Source organism: Cupressus sempervirens, chromosome 5 (genome assembly GCF_028749045.1).
Source record: "Cupressus sempervirens isolate cs-2001-9-10 chromosome 5, ASM2874904v1, whole genome shotgun sequence".
NCBI lineage: Eukaryota > Viridiplantae > Streptophyta > Pinopsida > Cupressales > Cupressaceae > Cupressus > Cupressus sempervirens.
In genome coordinates, this window is record NC_143122.1 from 329,275,255 (window position 1) to 329,299,377 (window position 24,123).

A 24,123-nucleotide genomic window follows, 5' to 3' on the forward strand; every position below is an offset into this window, starting at 1 on the left:
CCTCTCAAACCGTAGGACGTAATTTCATGCACCTCAAATCTTTGATGGAGTATGCCTATCTACCTATCTATCTTTCTTCATGGGTAAATATGTTGGTCCTGTGTAGAAGACACAAGTCTAAAATTGATTCCTTCAAGCCAAAAGCCATGTATGGAGTATTATCTACTAGATTATAGGAGCTTTGTTATCAACAAAAACCTTATTGTTATGTTCTTCAAGTTCCTATATCCCATTCAATTTCCAAGCTTTCCCAATTATACAGGAGTGATAGCTGACATACCAAATTTGAATTTTTCCTTATCTACCAGCAATAAAACATAGATGATATGTATAGGTTCAACCAGACAAAAGATATAGGCAGATTTGTAAAAAAGAAGGGCATTCTCAGTAGAATAGGAATTTTTCATGATGGAGCTTCAGATTCAATTGGAAAGCAAACAAAGAAGCTTGTTGGCTCTAGATTTGGGGGAAAATGTTCCTAGGTTTATTGTTATACATCCAAATATATTTGGCATGTGTTTTGGTATCAAATTTAGCATCTTTTGTAGTTGGCTCTTTCTTCATCATTTGAGTAGTTTCAAGATTTTTTCAAACAAAATGAGGAGATATGATTTTTCCATTGAAGGAAGAGAGAAGAGAGAGGTTTTACATTAGTAGATGGAAGTTCTTCAAGTCAACAAATGGAAACATCATAGCAGATGTGAGATTTCTTTCATTCTATTTAGTCTCTTTTATTCTCTTTCTTTAGTGTTGTTGATGGTTGGTTGTTTTCTAGACTATTGAGCAAAGCTCTAGCTGTGATCCCACCATTTATGCCCATCATTTATCTCTTATATGAGCACCAGTAATGAAATTATAGAGATAGTTCTAGTCTATTTAGTTGTTTCATGAGTTATTTTCATGTATCCTCATGTATTTGTTTCAAGGAAATGAATACAATATAGTAATGAGTTTATCTTTAGTTTGATTCTTGTCTCTTGTTTATGTTGTTTGTAATCTTTTGTGGTTTGTTAATAAAGAGCATAAATCTAGTTGCAACCTATTTTAGGTTGTATGTTTTGGTATATTTTTCTTGTGATTCAAGGAGTCATGTAAATGCTTGATTTATCATCCTAGAGTTGCAAATTTCATGAAGGGATTGGTCGAGTATGAGATTCAGTCTAGATGTAGATGTTTGATTCACAAAGTGGTAGGATAGATTTGGAGTCCTTATATATGAGATATATCACTGCTATATAAGGATGTATGTTTGTGGTTTATGAAATTTCCCAATAGATAAGGCACTAATCAGCCATATGATCTATATGTTTTGTTGTTCATATCTTATATCACTAGTAAATTTGGACTCAATTTTTGATGAATTTTGGTTGAAATTTTGACCCAGGTTGGTTGAAATTTTAACCAAGCAATTCATGGTAATTTTTCTCATCAAAATTTTGACCAACCTACAAGTTGGTCAAAATTTTGACCAATACATTTGTTGAAAAAGTTTAATTTTTTATAGCTTTGATTTGTCATTGTTGGTTGAAATTTCCACCAATGTTTGGTCGAAATTTTTTAGAATTGGCAGAAATTTCGACCAACTCTTGGTAGAAAACTATCAAGAATTGGTTGAAATTTCCACCAATGTTTGGTCATTTTTTTTATAATTGGTGGAAATTTGGACCAAGTCTTGGTAGAAAACTATCAAGAATTTGTCAAAATTTCCACCAATGTTTGGTCAATCTTTTTTATAATTGGTGGAAATTTCAACCAATTCTTGGTAGAAAACTATCAAGAATTGGTCAAAATTTCCACCAATGTTTGGTCAATTTTTTTATTAATGTTGTATCAAGCAATTGTTTCTCATCCAAGCCATTTAATTTGCAACCTTTTAAATCTATGCAAAGATAAAGTTGGAGCAGGAGAATTTTTCTTCTCAAAGGTGTCCTTTGATTGTAAAGCGTTCATTCCATTATCTATTAAACTTTATCTTTGCAAATATTCAAAAGGTTGTTCAACAGATAATGGAATGGATGCTTTACAATTAGAGGATGTCTTTGAGAAGAAAATTTCTCTTGATCCAAATTTATCTTTGCAAAGATTTAAAAGGTTGCAAATTAAATGGCTTGGTTAAGAAACAATTTCTTGATACAGCATGGAACAATTGGACATTTATGCATAGGGCACCATCAATTATGTGAGGGAAGCAAATACAACCAAATTTTTTGGGGTCAAAGCCACCAATTAATATAAGGTTTCTAATCTCCATGAGGTCAACATTTGTTCATATATCATCAATGATACTCCCTCAAAATTGAATTGGTAATTGTACCACTAAGAGTTTTGATCCTCATCGAAATAAAGCTTACATAAAAATGTAATGTTTCTAATTATAATTAAGGTTTATAAATATATACAAATGTAGATATATGTACACATGTACATATAGACATATGCATATTTATGCATACACATAACATACATACATAAAAAAAAATACATACATATATTATATATGTCTATATGTGTGTGTGTGTCTAAAAGTTGATTGCAATGTTACTTGATGACTTCACTAGTTAGATACATTTTTTGATGGATCCACAAGCATTCAAATTAAAACAATGAAAAAATCTCATTTCTAAAGAACATACCTCAATAGCTACATCTTGTTTTTCAGCAACAACCACCAATGTTTCAATATTAAGAGCATGTCCAAAGCTGTTTAAAGTTTTTCTAGTAACTGTCATTCACAAGCACAAGGAAAATCATTAACATATAAAAATATAAGCAATTTCTAAACAAGATATATTATTTCAGAAAAAATATCCATTTAATTGATAACTTCAATCAGTCTATCTTTCCAGTCCTCCATCCAAAAGATTTGAAAAACCAAAATAGGAAGTATGTGGTAACATCCTTCTTATCTCTGATACTAGCATTGCTTAGATGTATTTATATATTTTGTAGGTTCCCTTTTCTTGTGATTTTATTGAAGCACATGAAAAAAGGTCATAGAATAAATATGTCATGAATATTAATGGAACTCGATTGCCATAGCTAACTTATATAAACAAACAGTTTAAAATATATTTACCACAAAATTCAAAATTAAAATACAAAAATTATAAGGTGATCATTTATCCTGCATTGATAAAAAGGAGAAACAAATAGGTATTGGGGTGAAGTCCCCCAAAAAGTTGATGTGCAAACATCTTCTTGGTTGGTACAAACACACAAAAAAGAATGCAATGATTGTCCGAGATTAGCTACAACATACACTAAATACCTCACATCTAAATAAAATTTAAAAAAAAAAATTAAATGTTGACCATTGGAGCTTTGATTAGTTAAAATAATAATAGTATCTGCATTTCCAAAAGGAAAAATAATTGATAAAGATACCTGGAACTGTTGAACCTCAAGAATTGCACAAAAACCCCTGACTGGATACCGTAGATGTTGTTGGTCCACTACCAGCTTACAAAGAAGGTGATGCTTGAGATGACTAATCATGCACAAGATTTAAATGCAAATTATATTTCTAGCATTGAACACTAGCGTGATTTTTATTACTTACAAAAGATCACTCTAAAAAAAAGGTTTAAAAAAATGCCCAGGAATCAAGATTAATAAATAGATGATATAAAATAATTTGCTAGAAAAAAATAAACTATTAAGTAAAAAGTAAGATCTTGTTTCTTTCTTATAAAAGGTTACAATATAACACCTTCAATCCTGGACCAGATTTAATTTGGCCATTGGCTAACATCATCTGTCCAGTTGCCAGAAGTGAAGGCTATCTAACATAGCTTGCTAGATTTCCCTATTGTCTCTTTACCAATGTAGATTATGATAGTGTTGGACCCCCAATTGACTACCATGTAGAATAAGAATTCTAATAAACAAACACAAAGGATGACACTCAACTCTTACTATGTCATCATTGGACTAACTACCTTTGGGATGTCCTCATTTTGGATAATAGTAGGATGATTTTTATTATTATATTTTTTCACATGGGATAATAGGAAATGGTAATTGAGTTGAAATAGATCTATACAATTGTGTAACATAGATTCATATGCAAGGTGTAACATAATTTTTTTTTGCTATCAAATATTTCATTCAAGGATGAGACTATTACAATGTAGCCAAATTAAAGCATATGTCCAAGTTGACCTATCCATTACTGTAGATGATCAAGTGAACTCACAAGATATGAAAGCCAAGGTTAGCAGAAATGACTTTATAACAAAGATCAAGTTTCTGATTGGTAGACAAACATTCTATGTGGAAAACTTGAAAAAATTAAGTGCTACCAATGCGTATCTAACTCAATGCACATGTCATCTTGCCACTTATCAAAGTAGGTTAGAGAGTGTTTGTGATAGCCAAGAATTATGGGGATTAATGTCTGACAATGTTATCATTCCAATAATAAGTTGAGATCTGCTATCAAAGTATTTTGAGTGTACAAGGCCATGATTGTTGCCCAAATGCCTCAGTCTCCATACTGATGTCATGCCAGCTCAGCAGAATGTTTAGTCGGTTTAATTTTTAATTCAAATACTAATTTTTTATGGAGTGTTAAAGTTTCTTAAATTTTGAAGGATTCTTTAACCTTTCTGAGTGTTTACTTTTTCCTATTACTTCTACTTCAAAAGGCTACAATGATAATCATTTACTACTTAGTAGATAGTACTGTATGTCCTATATGATAGAAGCACAACTTGCATCATTGATTATAGCCTATATAACCAAAATATGAGAGAAACTATTATGACAAGGTAAGCACTGAATAGAAACATGACAAACATATGCATTGCATATACAAAATATATTTCAAAATAACTTTGAAACTTCTAACTCTATCAATGTTCTATCTATCCACTCATGTGGACCAACCCATTGTGCCTTCCATCCCTCTAAGAATCTTATCACCTTGAATGAACTGCCTATAGGGGTGATCCACAACCTCAACCACTAGTAACCAATAATGACAATTTAAAGTGATAATACTTCTATAGGAGCTTCTCTTTCTTTCCTTTCCTTCATTCTTTGTTAATTTATCTCGGTCGTGAAATTCTCTAGGGTAGCCTCAAAGGGAAAATGTTGATACGAGTAAAGCAAGGTTCTTCATGAAGATCTCCACACTTATTTTTTTCATCACTCTCTTCCCATCTACACCCCTACTTGGATGGTCCCAGTTCTATTTTGTGATCCTCCAATCTAGGCAAGGTAGCTTCCCCTTCCTTATTTCATTTCATCTTAATGTGCATCACATGGAACTTGAAGTTCATGTGGCAATGCTATAGAGCCTTTAGAAGTTCTTTTCTTGGAGAAATATGTCCACATGACACTTATGCTCAACACTATTATTACTTACCGGATATACCCTGGATATTTTAGAACAAGTTTTTGTTGGTCTCACCTAGGAATGATAATTAATTAAGGAATGATCCTAATATTTCCAATACGATTTCATTTATGTAGTCATATAGGAGATGGTGTTCTGACCTACTTTTGTGAGCCTTTATTAAAATGGATGCACTTACCTCAGCCAACTGAATGTTGCTGAAATTCCTTTGAGATGGCATCATGTATTACCTACAATGGTCATTTGCAATGTATTAGAAAAAGTTGCTCAAGCAACAAAAAGTTGCTAGCCACTTTTCTCTTTTTATTTCCTAACTTTTCTTAGAGGCTAAAAAAAGGCCCTAATCAAACACAAAAACTGAGGAGAAGGCTATAACTGTCTTGGGGAACCCTAATGCAAGGGTTGACAAATGTCATTGTATAGCTATAGTACGAAACAACAGACTGTGCCTAGAATTGCAGTGACAGTTATTGGTTTTTATTAAGTTTTGAAGTGAATATTTTCACCCTCAATTGGAGGTTTTTAACCCTCAAATATGTGTATGATGTCTTGTGTAATCTTCCATCTATCATTAAATAAATTATAATCTTCTAGTTCAATATTTAACAAGTTATGTCTTTAATTCATTATGTTTATGTACACCAAATTTTTGCTCTATCCATGGTGATTATGTGATTGAATTTGAAGTTCAAAATTCATTTTTTGAAATCTCATCTTCTTTGTTTGAGTTTTACTCTAACACAAAGGAACAATAGATGTATCTGCAAATTATTTGAAGATTTCATAAACCTCAAATATAAAGAGCTATACAATCACAATCTTAATTAAACCTTTTGCAAAATACAATAAATCGTGATGATCATAAAAAGTGATCTCAAAAAGACTATTATGAGAAAGCAAGGTAATCCCAACCTAGTGTAATGCCTAATGACACTTGCACTTCAACATGGATAGTGACAGTTATGGGAAGAGTTGTTTCATCTCCAATAACATTTGATGCTACAACTACATCATAAACACGGTGGCATATATGTGCCGGTAACAATAATAGAGTTGCACCATAACCATAACCATGGAAAGCTTAAGTATGATAGATATGAAGAAAGATAAAACTAGATCCAAAGCATCATTGTGACTCTAATAAAACCATCATAGGTCACAAAGAAAATAGAAACATTCAACATAACCTTCGCAAGTAGCAAAACATGTATGGTTCAGCAGAACATTTAGAAAACTCAAGCCTTCACAACATAGAAGTTTTAACTTATCTACAGAAAGAGAGAATATAATACTCTTATCACTTATCACTGCAAACACATAAAACAAAAATATTGAGCCATTTTATTGTTGAAAAACTAATGACTATGATGTTATCTATCTTCAAATATAGAACATCATCTGCAGACAAGTCGCACCAAAAGATGAGTCTTCATGAATACCAATGGACCAACATTATGAAACATACACATCAACATCTATCTTCTTTTACACAAGAAAATAAAGCCTAGGAATAATTTGATTAAATTTGGCAACATTTAATCTTAAAATTAGAGTTGTGTCTTTGTATTAATGAAAATCAATTTTGCTTCTATAGTAATGCATCAATAAGTTTATTTTTTATGAGGAACAAGTTGTTAAATATTAATTATTTTATTGCACTTTATGCTTTCCGTTGTATAGAACACTTGGTGAAGCACAATGGCCTCACTAGATTCTCAAAAATAGGGACATAACAATGCAACGCTAGAATACAAACAAAAAATAAATACCACCATGGTATGTTGAACTTTAACTATCTACTGTAACTTCCAATATTCACTTTAAACAACAAAAAATATTGCTTACTAATTTAAAACTTATCCCAAACCATATATCCTATTCTCCATCCTTAAGTTGGGAAGTGTGATCTCTATAGGTGTAATGTCTTCCTAGATTAAATTTCCTATGCATAATGTTAAATAAAAACTCCCTAAATAATGCACTGAACAAACTCTAAACAAAGCATCGATCCCAATGTCACTAAGCTCAATTCCCTCCAAACTAACAAGAAATCGCTTTGATACCATTGCATTGAGCCCAAACTAACTCTCGCTAACAATAATGAACAAAATATGTGTTTCTAGAGCTTGTTAGCTTCAATCTTAAGTTTTTGAAATGTGAGATTTAGATTTTCCTCAATATCTGAAATAATGCCAAAATAATAATAGAACCCCACTTATTCGACTAGAGACTAACTAAATGCAATGGTGGAATAACAATTTCAAAAAAAAAGTAAATTCCACTTTTAATTAACTCCCTTGAATAAACAATTTTCACCAAATACAATTTAGTTATTCTTCAATAATAGTAAAGAGCCTAGTAATTTGTTGAAATATCTGATCTATAATTATTAGCCTCAACGGGATTATAGTCTATCTCCAATGCTCCCAAATGTAGCTCCAAGATCATTAGAAATGAACACTGCTAGCTATGTGAGGAAATGTTGAAATGGGAGAGACCAAAAAATGCTGAAATGGGAGAGACCACAAAATGTTGAATAAACCCTCTACCATGAATAGAGATTTGAAACACTAATCTCTACAGTATAAGTCATGCCAAAGATGGTTCCAATAGCAAATTAGACATACCAAAGGATTGGGATTTCAGTCACCTAAGTGTAGAAAAGAATAATTCTCAACAACACTATGAAATCACCCAACTATGATGTGATATACTCTACCTAATAGGGCTATAAACCCCTCTAATATGCTTTAGAACATTCAACGCTAAGAGTAGGCTATTGATAAAAATACCAAACTCCCAACTTGCAAGCAATATTAATGCCAAACAATGATTTCTTGGCATCTTGCATGTAGAAGTATAAAAATCCCTAATGTAGATGTCATTGCCAATTGATAACAGAGATTTCAATTAGCAATTTTCTTCAAAATATAATTTCCTAAATGTCAATAGTAAGAACATTGGCTAGTAGAATTAATAGGCATTCTAAATTATTTATAATAATTACCAAATTCCTCCATAAGAAAATTGCTTCTCAGCCACAGAAGTCACAGTTTGAGAAGACACCACATTCAAATTTCAAAAGCTTAGATTAAATCTGTTATACTCTAGCAATGGATTGAATACATACTACAAATCAATAACCAAAAAAATGTTATGTATCAAATTATGTCTAAGTTGTAATGCACCAAATGGACTCAACTGATCATTGGTTACTATTGTAAAAGAAGGTAGGCACTAACAATGCTTCAATAATATTGCTCAATATTATTGCTGAAAAAAACATCAGAATAGAGAACAAATCCCATTCCTACATTAGGATGATACAAAAAAAAGATGCTTTTTATTCATATTTTAGAGTTTACAATTACGAAAAAAGCTTCTAACTATAAATGTTAGTCTCATGCAAAACTAAACATAATCTTGAGTTGTGATAAATTGTATTAACCAAGGGTCTTCACTACTTCATCATTTCCTATTTTTCTTATGTCATCCCTTAATATAGGTAATTTTTTTGACACACTGTATGTAGCTCGATTTTCAAGGATTTGGAATGATAAAAAAAAGTAGAATGAAACAACATGTTATATATATCTCATTTCAAGGAAACCTGTGAGGTGGTTATAAAATTACTATAAAATATAACAAGTCTCAAATTTATGGAGCTTGCAACTAAATATTTGAATATACTAAATGTTGGTAGACTATGAAGCAATATTATCCAATAATGACAAACATCATATCATGTGTACCAACAAAGTGCATTCAATATGAACTCAAACAATGATTATTCAACAAATAAAAATTACATTACCAGACTCTAATAAGAAGACTGTAATCCCTAAAAAAGGACCTTTTAAAATATATAGTAAAGGATTGAGAGGTGGCGAACCTACAACAAGAATGATTTTTATAGAAAATCATTGTGGTCATAGGAAATTTGCATTAACTTATCAATTGGTTGGTATTAACATGTCCAACAACAAGGAGGCATTAAGGCCTTCAACCTAGAACTAAAATTGACATGGCTTGGAGGATAAAAAAAGACCACAAACTTTTATGGTAAACCTCTAAAGGAACTTATGTCATAGGAAATTTTCATTAACTTATCAATTGGTTGGTATTAACATCTCCAACAACAATGAGGCATTAAGGCCTTCATCCTAGAACTAAAACTGACATGGCTTGGAGGATAAAAAAAAGATCATAGACTTTTATGGTAACATTTCAAGGCACTTATGTAAAAATGGGCAATCTACTAACCAAAGGTATGGGAATTATTCTCCCTTAAGTGCTTCAAAAGTACAATTTTGAATAGTAGTGTGTAAGACTAGCCATGCTCTTTTTATAAGGGGAACCTACATTTGATTTATTTAAAGAAATTCATATAACAGGACTAAAAAGGAAGATGAAGATGAAAACTTTACTAGCAATAATAGTTAATAACTACCTAAAATAGAAAGATATCTTTTGGTTCAGGTTTGGAAGCACTCTATGCAATAAAAATGAGTCAGATTATTTATTTTAGCAATAAAAATATGAAATTCATTGAGCAATGCAATCAGCAATGGAGTTGGGAGGAAAGAAAGAGATAACTTCATCCATTTGTTTGTGGAAAAGTAATAAGCTATGCAATAGTCTGTAGCATAGAGAAGCAATGATGGATAGGATTTAGACAATGAGGACACCAAACTTCAAGAGGACAAAATGGATTACAGGTGTTGTGGAGTCAAATAACCAATTTAAATGGTTTTCCACTCTCCCAAAATCTATAGAAACTTAAAACTAAATCCATTCTGAAAAAGTCTTTCTAATAAAATGTATATCTATGAATCTCCTTTATTTGACACATTATATTTCCACTCACTATTACCTAACAACCTCATTTTCCCAAAATCTAATAAGTAATGAATGAGCAAATAGATACACACGCCACAAAGATAGAAAGCACAATCCCAAATTGCCCACTGGAAACTAAACCCATGATACTGTGTACCAATAATGCTTTCACAACTAATGAATCCCACCCAAATATTTCAATACAAAAGTAATATGGCCACCCAAAAGGCATTTTAGTCGAAGGGATATGTTCAGGACAGGTCCCGTTAAAAATGTGATGATAAATTCCACCATACTTGGCATCTAAGCCCGCTAATGAACATGACATGCACTACAACCCCTCAATGTGATTCTTGAAGCATTAAATTGGCTAAAAAATAGCCATACCATAATTGCCCAACCTTTTCCTAAAGTAGTCACAAAGATTCAATAAACTATACAAAAATAGAGATAGGTATACTTGCCTTTGTAAATGTAGAAATAAGGTTTAGGATTTAGGTTCCCAAGGGAACTTTTTTATGAGGATTTGTAAAAATGGAGTAGAGTAATAAGGATAAGGAGGGTGAATTGAATAAAATACATGTCACCTAAGCTGATTAGTTTTCTGAACATTGTTGATTCTGAATGAATTTATGCTTTTCTATATTTGAAAATACTTGAAGGTGTTTATATTAATGCTTTTTCTTCATGGTATTTCTGGAAGCAAATAATTTTGGATCTTTAAAGGTGTAACAAATTTTATGAGCTCCTAGGGAATTTAAAGTCTCTAATGGATAGTTTCTTGATACAATGCAATGCTCATGAAGGTTACACAAGCATAGATTGGGCCAAACAACATTGCCAAACACTGAAAAAGACCAAACTCAAGAATCTTGTTGGTAACCAATGTCCAATACAATCTTGCTAAACTAATCACCCCTTACAATGAGATAATGTGATCAGTAAGATACCTATTTCAATATTATTTGTGTATGGACACTACTACTGTGATCTTCCTTTTAAATGACTAGAAAAGTTAGAAACCCACAAGTAGATCTTCTATGTTATATCTTGATATATTAGATGATCAGAACCTGGTTATGAAATTACCTAAGAAAAAAGGAAATAAAATCTCTAAAAAAGATGATGATTATATTAGAAGCTAGGAAGAATTTTCTTAACAAGGGTGCCTAGAATTTCATTTGTCTTGGATTTTGTGGCATAACTCATGATGGTGAAAGCCATTCTATGTGGGCTTGACCTAAACTTATTTACCCTTGTATAACTGAGATGCAAAAATAATATCCTAAATCCTCATGTATCTCAAGGATATTTTCATCAGAAAATAACTAAAGTGTTGATGCCTTCATCTTTGGGAAGAAAACGTTGTCATGCTATGAGGAGGAGAAAGAAGTGCATATAAAAAAAAAAAAAAAAAATTAGCAGTTGTATGATGTCTTTCTCTATCTTTTTCTTTTGTAGAAGCCTTCGGATTCTTTTCTGTGAGGGAAACATAAAACTTCTCCTAGTGAGCCTTTAGTAATCATCATTGCCATCAACATTTCCATCTCCTATCATACTTAATGTAGCCTTTCATTTGAAGGATGTTGAGATAGGTCCATGCAAAAATCTCTATCAATATGACGACATAGGAGGTGACTTTGTTCTTATGGCGATGATTTTAAAAACAAGTTGATTGGTCAGATATGATGTTGGGATCAATAGAATGACTTGTTAAATGCCCTAACATAAGGAATCCCCTTACGCTATTCAGAGACTTTCAATAAGCATCCTAAAGTTCTAAAGATTTATTTTGATGGAAAGCTTTTACAAGTGTGTTTAAACCATTGCATTACAAAAGATGAGGGAAGCTTCTTGATGAATACCTAAAATTAAAAAAAAAATCATCCTTTTCATTATAAAGTTGTGATTCACATCATAAAAAAAATATTTTGCTATGCTAATAAGGTTGGCCACAAACATCCATGGCATTTGCATTCATTGGGCCATACAGGGTTCAATTGGAAAAGCAATATCACAAAATTTTCCAACATTCTCCATTCCAAGTTTGAAAGAAATAATTTGTAAGGAGTCCTTTCCAAATATTAATCTTTTTATGGGCACAAACCTCTTAGGTGGTCTAATCCTACAATTTTACAAGATAAATGAATCCTTCTGAACTCAAATATATTTTTTAAAAGACAAATACAATGAATGATTAGAAGTTGTTTCCCATATGATAAACCCCATGACAATTTGACAAGAGTTAGATCCCTCTATAATATAGAAAGCCACCATGTATTCTTTTATTTTTCTAACCCGTCAAGGATTCTATGAATCACCTTGTCTTGGAAAATAAATATTGCCTTGGAAAATAAATCAAAATTTATGATCCCACTTAATGTAAAGTCATTTATTATGAAAAAATACCTGTTCTTCTCTATTTTTTTCATCAAGGAAACTTTCTTGCTAATGCCACTCACACTTACTGAGAATTATTAGATAAATGAATTTGAGTAATATAAATTATTTAGTTAATTTGAGTTTATCAGATTTTCAAGGATGGATGAATTGACTTTGTAATGGGGTAGTAATTGGAAAGAATATTTGTATTTTGTATTTAGATGATTGTGTCATTGATGTCTCATTGATGGAATATTTACTCTTACTATCATTTTCTCAAGACATGGTTTACAATATATGTTGGACATATGACATATGTTTGAGTGTTGTATTACTATATGTCTTCAATCCAATCATGATCACTTGTCAAGTTCAATGAACCGTCTTAACACAAAACACAACTATTCATGACAACAACTAGCACATTATAGTATCAATTCATAAATTTTTGCAACTCTTGGAAACAAAGTTTGGCTATCATGGGTCAGCACCTTAGGTTTCTCATAGGATTTCCTCTAATTTTTATGGATCAGAAGTTAGATCCATAGGCATTCCATAGAATCCCTTCCAACTTTCATGGTTCAAATCCACTAAAGCTTGATCTAGACATTTGCAAGCTATCTTGCTTGCCTAGAGTTTTCCCATTGATGAAAAATAATCTATTAGTGTTGGAGACATATTTGGTTGCAACATCAAGTAGAAAGGCCACAGAGTTCATTTTCTTGTAAGAATATTAAGGAGAAACATTTGAACATTAAACATCAGATTGAGCATTTAGGAGTAAATTGCAGATTGTCATACCATCAAAAAGAGTTACAAACAATTAATTTTGGCCCAAAAACTTTGTAAACTTTTCCTTATTGAATTTTTTCATCAAATTCACACCAAGATTGGCCAATTCTAGCTAAAACCCATATAAGCTCAACTAAGTAGAATATTGTCTTATATAATTACATACTTCTCCTATGAAAACATTGTCTCTTTTGAAAAAACTTATTTACCAACTTTAAAATCAATTTATGTTTCTTATGTAATTCCATGAGCCTTGTAACATTGATATGTAAATTGAAGTTTAAAAAAAAATGATCTTTTACCTAAAGATGCTTGTTATCAAGGACCCTCTTAAGCTCTTGTAACATTCTAATTCTATCGGTGTTAATGTTGGCCACAACTTCAAGAATGAAAGTAGAGGAGTGCATCATTTAAATGTAGTTTAAACTCAATATGCTAGAATTTAGAGTTTACTAGATTGTCTAAAATCCCCATCAAAATGTAGATCGTGCTAAAAAAGTTAAGATATTTTCATATGAACTATTTAAACATGTTTTGATTTGTGCAAGCAGATCATTTAGAATCACATAAAATGGTAGATGAAGCTTAAAAAGTTAATATAATTTCATATGAACTACTTAAACAAGTCAATTAAATCTGACCCACGTGACACTAAATATCAAATTGGGGAATTGATTCATTCGAAGGCAGCCTCTTTCATGGGGTGATAACAAATAATGAGATTTATGCAAGTAGAAGAAATGGGTGGATTTCACAACTTATAGGACATATCCAGAACAACATACTATAAAATATCTTCTTTAACCCAAAGATCCTTTTCATCCTTTATCCATCTCATTAGCCTATGTTCAATGGTAGATCATGGCATGTAAATATGTGTGATATGACCATTTTTTCTATAAATATACTTTATGAAGATGAAATGTGTAGGATCATGTACTACATTTTATTGGAAACTTGTGGGTGTAAATCATTACTATGAATGATTCAAAAATTACTTAAAATGAATTGATTCTTGAAGATGTTATTTACAATGTTTGATTGATAAATATATAACTAACCTTTCTCTTAAGTATTTTGAGTTGGCAAAATATATTGGAGAATCTATGTGTAGAATGATAATTCCTAGAACTCTTATGGAATCCATATACTGCTCAATATCTTTGTATATTGTGGTGTTTGGGATATTTCCAAGAGCTACAGTGTGAGGCCTTGAAATGGTCATTATCAATCTCAGTATAGAAATGACCACCTGCAATGAAAGGATGTAAACTTTGTTGAGTAAAACAAGCACTTCATTAATTATTTTACCAGTTTATTTTAAGAGGTACTAAATTCAAAACTAATACTATTGAAATGAATCTAATGTATACTTATTTTTTCATGGGTCTCTGACAATGAAATAATAAAAATTATCAACATACCATTGTGATAAGATCAATCTCGATATCTCCAAAGACCACTCCAAAAAAAGCTCCCATGCAGACTAAGAAATTAGTTTTGTCCACTTGCCAGAGATGATAAGCTCCAAGGATATCAATTAAGCCAAGCATGGCTGAAATTATAATGGAAGAAAGGACTAGTGAAAGAGTGGAGTCAAGAAGAGGAGAGCTAACATCACTCCAATGGTCATAATGTTTGATACTACTGTCTTGCAACTAGCATTGAAGTTTACAGCTAACCTTTAAAAGACTCCTGAAAAAACCTCATGTATAGTAAATCAAGGCTATTCAATACTAAAAACACAAAAACTTTAGTGTCATACTAAGTTCAAAACCTAAAGTTGTAGGAGTCCAAACAAATAAGAAGCCCAAAGACATACCCGTTGTGAGGTAGCAAGAGAAACATGGACCTATAATGTTCATCATGCCAATGGTAATCATCTCCTTATTGCCATCAATATGGTAGTTCTTAATGAGCCAAAAACTTCTACCAATTTCTATTCCTTCCTTTTTTTTATGTCACCTAGATCAGCCTAAATGAATAATCAATTGTACGTAAACATAATAAGAGAAGAGTAATGGTTACACTGTGTGTGACAAGTCCACTTATCAATCCTATTGTGACTACATTATTTAGATATTTTCCATCAAAGAAAAAATCATTGTTAGTTGTTGGATTTAACCCACTTTTCAAATGACCGACTTGCTCAAGCCAGACAAAACAATTGGATGTGGCCCAACACATCAAAACTATGTTGTCATTATTTAACTAGAAATGGCATATTAGTATTGTCACAAAAATTAGGGTGGCTGTTGCATCAAAAGATCAATGCTCAATAATAGATTCCTTAGACATGAGTTGCTCCTCTTAAATGACAAAAAAAGATGGAAGCATTGTTCTTAATAACCATATGTAATCTTAAAGTGGTTCGTTGGGAAGACTATCAAAGTTAAAACTACTGTAAGGGAGTAGTCAACAAGAAGTTGTGAAGGACTGCTAGAACACAATACAAATAGAAAGCACCATACAAGTGAGGAGTGATAGAGGTGAAAGGAATAGAGATTCAAAGCTATGAGCAAAATTTAAGAGCCCCATCATTTTTTTCAATCAAGGTCATAGCTAAGAAACAACTTTTCTTGAGAACAAGATGGATCAAGTGAACAACATGCCAAACCACTAATTTGTGAATGGTAGAGGAGCAATAATTTGGAGGGAAACACAAAAAAAATGTTTATGACAATCATATCTCAAAATGAGGATCACCTATAGGCCAAATAATTAGAGGCAGAGAGGATCATTACATGACAGTCATCTCAACACAAGCTTGACCTATAGGGTCAAATAGTCATAAAGGTAGAAAAGATTATCAACTGATGATAATGGTGACCATCTAATTAGTACTAGTGCATGAAATCTGTAAGGAGTAGTCATTATGCTTTTAATACCATGAAATAATATAGAAAAATAAGTGACAAACTTTTATAATATGATGCATCGATGTACAATAGTGGCAAGCACTATGATTGAGTGTCAGTAAAGGAGATCATTCAATAGGTAGATAACAACCTATTAATGTTTTGAATGAGCTTTGACAAGGTAAAAGAGAATAATCAATTGACATCCCTCAAAAAGAGGATTTGTGATAGTGGATGTTTAGGGGATGTGGCAGACTTACAAGTAATGGTACCATTAAGAGTGCATATTATATGACTAAATGCTAATATAGGCAAGAGTTGTTTTTAAGTATCTACAAGTTAGGTTTTTTATATAATGAAGTTGAGCAAAATCTTCTAAGGACAATTTTAGGGTCCAAATATCAAGACTCAGGGAAAAAGCATGTGATGAAAGTCCTAGTAATAGTAAAGATTGTAGAACCTCTAGATAATCACCATGAAGAACATATTACAAACCATAAAGAGTGATTCAATTACAGGTCAAAGCATTTTACAATAAAATGAAGACATTTGACATGCCTAACATGTGACAGTTACGAATATGATATATGAACGTATCATGAGAAATAGCCTTGAAGGAAACACTGACCTAATAAGGGTGACAGTCATGGTCTTATATCTTTGTTTGGCCTTTCCCAAAGATTAATGACAGTGCAAAGAATATACCAAAACCAATAAAAAAAAATGCCAGAGCTAATCATATAAATAGGATCTCCCTTGAAAATGAGATAGTTAATGCTTATATGACCATAAATTAAGAAGAAGATATGCTTATAGAATTATGTTCACAAATTTACACTACAGTAATTCTAGCTTTCATACATTCTTTTTCCATTTAGCCATATTAGGACCACAAATGGAGAAAGAAAAATTATTTAGGAGACCAAAAATAGAGTAAAAATGCAAAATGTTGATGCTTTGATTGAGGAGGGCAACCTTGTTGATGTAGTTATATTCTTATTTGTAAGAGGTGTGTAACTAAAGTGGAGCAATTTCACACAAATCTAGGTCACCAACATTAGTGTTCTACTCTCATAACACATATAAATATATACAAATCAAAGGCAAAACAAAGAAATAATTGGAACTCTATAATGGGACTCCTTGTTCCATACTAAGTAATACGAGTTCTCTATATGATTATATGTCATCAAGTTGAGTACAAAACAAATTTAAAGAACTTTGTATAGATCTTAACAGATCATAGTTCTCCAAATACAAAAGGAAGAAAACACTTAAGGTATTATTTCAAAAAACCCAAAATCCAATTCTTCATTCAATCAAAGGAAAGTCTCTATCAAACAGTTACCAACATCTTGCAAATTAAAAAATTGATATCAAGTCTCAAAGAGAGTTTAATGGTTACGGTTATGACTTGTTATAGATATAGATGTTTATTTTCCCTTTGCCAATCTAGGGTTACTATCCCAATAATTTCCAAATGTTTATGTGAAGGAAAAGATGTAGCTTCTTGAATAGGTGATCACCAGTGTTTGACCTTTAGATAGACCATAGTTAGTTCCCACAGAGTATATTGCTCGACACTCTATTTCTTTTCACAATATCACAATTTCCTGCAGTGAATAGCTCCATTATTCTAACTTACCTACTATAAAATGGAAAAAAGGGTTTCACCCTAATAAAAAAACAAATATATGTACAAATGTAACATTTCAAAATGAAAACACATGAGATTTATAGGTCAGTAATGAAATTTACCTATTTAATTCATCGCATTACATAAAAGGAAGGCTTGGTTACCCCTGTGCCCCTCACTCTTCCTTTTTTGATTACCCCTGTTCCCCCTCTACCTATTCATGAATCAAGTGCAAAATCATGGAAGAATACAACTAGGGCATAGAAAATAAAATTGGGATCCTAGGCATTATATAATGTAGCCTTATAGGAACCCTTTCTTCCACTTCATAAAACCAAACAATCATGTAGCCTTAGTCTTTGTTGTTGGAGACATACCAAACAGTGAGTTCCTATGTGAATTTTCCAACAACACCAATAAAGAGTGAGATACAAATCACAGTTATGGCATGAAATCTCACATTGTAGAAGATTGAAGAATATGGGGTTTAGAAGAAAACCTAACAAAGAATTATGCTTTATATGATATAGAACATACATCTTTCATTCCAAATAGCAGCATGCCATCAAGCAAGACTAATTTTGTAGATCAAAGAACTAACACTAGACCAAAAATAACAAGATTCTATTGCCAAGATTTGAACTCGAGTCAAGAATTAGTTTATACATTATCTTTTGTGAGAGGCTTCTATTGGATTGTTCCTTTGGCTATACAATTTTCATTTGTTAAATTCTTTGAAGTTACAAACCAAGCTTTTGAAATGATAGTTGTAATCTGTTAGGAACCTGTGTGTTCCTTCTGTTTATTTTGTTAGAGTAGTGTTGTTGGACGCATATGCTTTGTAAGTCGTCCCGTGAGTATATTTTATTATCCCACATGCATAGGTATTATTACTTTTCTAGATCGTACTCAGTATATAAGAATAGGTTGAGGCCCTTGATGGGCACGGACGAATTTATTGTATTGAGCTTGCTCAAAGGAGGTTACCCCCTCGAAGTGGCCTGCGATCAGTAGATTCATTTTGAGTTCTGCTATCACTTTGTATTCTGTTATTTCGAGCATTCTCACGATATTGCTATAAGGAGGTTCCTCACATCTGGTATCAGAGCACTCTCTTGGGCTCGCTGGGTGGAAATTACATCAAATTTCTTTTTCTGTCGTGGCCTGCAGGTTCCTCTCACTTCTAATATCTCTTGTTATTGCAATAACTCTTTTCAGTTGTTCTGTCTGTGAGTAAATTTTTCTAAGTCGACTGTTCAAAAAATAAAAATAAAAATAAAAAAAAAAATAAAGTAAAAATTTTTCTGTTTTTTAGTCGTAGCTTCCTTGTTTGCTTTCTGTTTCTGCTCATACTTCCACAGAACGTCTGCAATATCATTTCGCATACTTCCTTCCTTGGCGACCCAACCCCAAATTTTACATATCAAAGCCCTAAATCCCTCATTTATCTAATTTTAGGGTTTGCCCTATCTTTTTCACCTCTCATCCAATCGCCACCAAACTGAGCCACAAGATTCAATTCCTCATTTTGCTCCCTTATCCCTCTTGGACTGTTCGCCTCATTTCGCCTCCCTACTCTTGAAACCTCATTTTTCTGTTTCCCTTGTCCCCAGATAGTCTCCCACCACCCGTCGAACACCCATTTCCTATCTGAGTTTTACCCAAATCCAAGTTTGCCGTAACTAAAAAAGTTTTTGTTTCTAATCTTCTACCCATTCCATAAAAATAAAAATAAAAATTAAAAAAAAAAAAAAAAAAAAACCTTGCTTTATGGTTGTTACGCGTACAGGAGCAAAAATCATGGAAGAAGAAATGGCATCCCTCAAAACCAAACTTCAAGATCTGGATGACAAAATTCTGGGTCTTAACTTTCAGCAGTCAGCCATGAGCCGAAACCATTCAGGAGATACTGGGTCCTCTTCTGGCAATTTTCGTGGACCAAAGCTTGATTTTCCACGCTTCGATGGTTCTGATCCGACTGGATGGATCTATAGGGCAGAGCAGTATTTCAGCTTGCATAATACTTTGGATAACCACAAAGTTCCCCTTGCATCTTTTCATTTGGAACATGAAGCTCTTCAATGGTTCCGTTGGTACATCAAGGCTAATGTAGGCCCAACATGGAGAGAATTGTGCACCCTCATTTTGGAGCGCTTTGGCCCTAGTTCCTTTGATGATTTCACAGGAGCACTCACTAAACTGCGTCAAACAGGCACTGTAAGAGAATACCAGACAGAGTTTGAAAAATTAGCTAATCACCCAGAGGGCTTGTCTGATGAATTCTTCCGTAGTTGTTTTGTCAGTGGTTTGAAGGATGCAATTCGCTCAGAAGTCAAAATGTTTCGACCTACTACAATGATGGAAGCCCTTGGGTTGGCTAAGTTAGCGGAAGACAAGATTAGTGCTCTACAACGCTCCAGATCTAATTTTGTTCCATTCAGAAATACAGGTTCTCACAACCCTCCAGTCATACCAGCTCCCAGAACTACTCCGATCAAGCACTTGTCTGAAACAGAGATGCGAGTCAGGCGAGACAAAGGGCTTTGTTATAATTGTGATGAGAAATGGTCTCGGGGCCATAGATGTGTTCAGCAAAAGCTCTATCTCTTGGATGTGGATTCTCCACCGGAACTGGAAGAATATGTAGATGCTCAGGAAACAGTGGATGATGAGGTTGAGCCTCACCAGCCTGAACCTCCTTCACCAGAAGCTCCACCAGAGATATCTGTCCATGCTTTGGCAGGAGTCACTACTCCACAAACCATGCGGGTCCAGGGTTTCTTCAAGAAGATCCCTCTTACTATACTCATTGATTCTGGTAGCACTCATAACTTCATTGATCCACGAATAGCCAAACAGGCTGATTGCTTTATCCATCCCTGCTCTAGCTTTGAAGTCATGATTGCCAATGGGGGCACTTTACCTTGTAAAGGGAAATGTCGCAATGTGCGTCTCTCTATTGGCGATTATAACATGCGCTCTGACATGTTTGCCTTACCCTTAGGTGGCTGTGATGTGGTTTTGGGTGCACAATGGTTACGCACTCTTGGCCCCATTCTCTGGGATTTTGCTGAACTTTGGATGCAGTTTTCAGCCGAGGGGCACCAACACACTTTGAAAGGCTTACAACCAGGGTCTCTCAGCATCATCAGTTCACACCGTATGGAAAAACTTCTTAAGAAGAATTCACATGGTGTCATCGCTCAGCTCCATTCCATTCAGATGCAGCCATCAACAGTCTCTAGCACTCCTGCCGATCTCCAACACATTTTGGACAAGTATTCTGGTGTATTTGCTGAACCTGTGGGATTACCTCCTTCTCGTCCAGAGGACCACCGTATTCAGCTCCTTCCTGGCAGTGTTCCGCCCAACATCAGGCCCTACCGCTACCCATTTCATCAGAAGACCGAAATCGAGATACTTGTCCGTGACTTACTGAAGCAAGGTATTATTCACCCTAGTACCAGTTCCTTTTCTTCTCCAGTCCTGCTTGTTCGCAAAAAAGATGGGTCATGGCGACTCTGCATTGATTTCCGAGCACTTAATCATCTCACTATAAAGGACAAGTTTCCCATTCTAGTTGTTGATGAACTTCTTGATGAACTTCATGGGGCTCATTTTTTCTCCAAGTTAGATCTTCGTTCTGGGTATCATCAAATTTGGGTTAATGCAGAGGATATACCTAAAACTGCCTTCCGCACACATGATGGTCACTATGAATTTTTAGTCATGCCCTTTGGCCTCCCGAATGCTCCTTCAACATTTCAGGCAGTGATGAATAACATATTTCGACCATACCTCTGGAAATTCATTCTGGTCTTCTTTGATGATATCCTCATATATAGCAAAACTTGGGCTGAGCATCTCCATCATCTGGAGCTTGTCTTGCAACTTCTCTCTGATCATCAACTCTGTGCAAAACTATCTAAATGTGTGTTTGGCCAGGAGGAAGTGGAGTATCTCGGGCATATTGTTGCACACCATGGAGTGCGGGTGGATCCTACAAAAATAGATGCCATGAAAACTTGGCCGCATCCTAAAACTCTCAAGAGCCTTCGGGGTTTTTTGGGGTTGACTGGCTACTACCGCAAGTTTGTCAAAGATTACGGGAAAATTGCAGCACCATTGACAGCTCTGTTAAAAAAGGATGCCTTCTCCTGGACCCCTGTTGCTGAGACTGCATTTGAACAACTGAAACAGGCTATGTGCAGTACACCTGTTCTCGCAATGCCAGATTTTTCCAAACCCTTCACTATTGAGAGTGATGCTTGCGGCAATGGATTGGGTGTTGTTCTCCTGCAAGATGACCATCCTATTGCGTTCACTATCAAAGCCCTCTCTGGTAAGAATCTAGCCCTCTCTACTTATGAAAAAGAAATGATGGCTATTTTGCATGCTGTACAGAAGTGGCGGCCATACCTCTTAGGGAGTCATTTTTGCATCAGAACCGATCACCAAAGTCTGAAATACTTCCTGGAACAACGGGTATCCTCTCCTACACAACAGAAATGGGTCAGCAAACTCATGGGGTATGATTATGAGATCACCTACAAGAAGGGTAAGGAGAATATTGTGGCAGATGCTCTTTCTCGCACATTTGATAATCAAGCTTCCCTTTTCGCTATTTCTATGCCCATTCCCAATTGGTTAGTGTCTGTTCAGCAGGGCTATGACAGTGACTCTTCTTTATCTCAAATCATTCACCAGCTAGCCAATAATCCTTCTGCTATACCACATTACTCTTGGGATGGTGCTTCTCTTCGATACAAGGGTCGGCTAGTGCTTCCTCAGAACCCAGCTCTACATCAGGCTATTTTTTATGAACTCCATGCTTCTCCTTCAGCAGGGCACTCAGGCTTCCTCAAAACTTATGAGCGAGCAAGGAGAAACTTCTTTTGGAAAGGGATGAAACAGACGATTCAACAGATGGTGGCTGAATGTGATACTTGCCAACGCCACAAGGGTGAAACGACCCTCCTTCCTGGCTTGCTCGAACCATTGCCCATCCCTACACGGATTTGGACTGATATTTCTATGGATTTCATTGAAGGGCTTCCTAAATCCGGTGGCAAGACAGTGATCTTGGTTGTAGTTGATCGTCTCTCGAAATATAGTCATTTTTGTGCCCTCAGCCACCCCTATACTGCCTCCTCTGTTGCACAAATCTTCATGGACCAGATATTTCGTCTTCATGGACTCCCTTCTTCCATTGTCTCTGATCGTGATGCAACTTTTACCAGTCATTTTTGGACTGAACTGTTTCAGAAAACTGGCACCAAACTGAAGATGAGTTCGGGCTATCACCCACAAACTGATGGTCAAACTGAAATTGTCAATAAATGCTTGGAAACTTATCTTCGTTGCTTCACTTCCGAACAGCAACATCAGTGGGCCAAGTGGCTCCCTTTAGCTGAATGGTGGTACAATACCTCTTACCACACTGCCTCTAAAATGACTCCATATGAAGCAGTCTATGGTCAGGCACCTCCAGTGCTCCTTCCCTACACTCCCACCAGCTCACCAGTCCAGGCAGTTGACATAGTTCTCCGCAGCAGGGATCAGATTCTTCGTACCTTACAGGATAATCTTCACATGGCCCGTAATCAGATGAAACAACAAGCCGATCAACACCGTTCTGAGCGCTCATTTCAAGTTGGGGATATGGTTTTTCTTCGTCTACAGCCATACAAACAATCCTCCCTAAAGCTGAAAGGGCGTCATAAGCTGGCCCCAAAATTTTATGGGCCTTATAAGGTTCTGCAGAAGATTGGTTCAGTTGCTTATAAATTGGAACTTCCTCCTTCCCGCATTCATCCAGTCTTTCATGTTTCTTGTCTAAAGAAAGTTCTGGGTACCACTGTCAGAGCACAAACTACTCTCCCTGAAATGGATACGGAAGGATCCATTATCCTGGAGCCAGTGGCAATCATTGACCAGCGCACTCGCCAGCTTCGCTCTCGCTCCATCTCTGAGGTCTTGATTCAGTGGCATGGCATGCAACCAGAGGATGCTACCTGGGAACCCCTTCTTCAGATTCAACAACAATTTCCACACCTTAAGCTTTGAGGACAAAGCTTTTTTCTAAGGGAGAGGGGATGTTAGGAACCTGTGTGTTCCTTCTGTTTATTTTGTTAGAGTAGTGTTGTTGGACGCATATGCTTTGTAAGTCGTCCCGTGAGTATATTTTATTATCCCACATGCATAGGTAGTATTACTTTTCTAGATCGTACTCAGTATATAAGAATAGGTTGAGGCCC

General features: G+C 34.5%; 1 pseudogene; it reads right to left on the minus strand.

Moving 5' to 3' along the window:
- Positions 1-23,513, minus strand: part of LOC149556021 (putative truncated L-gulonolactone oxidase 7, mitochondrial pseudogene) — a 48,783-nt pseudogene extending 25,270 nt beyond the window's left edge.
- Positions 23,514-24,123: the final 610 nt, after the last annotated feature.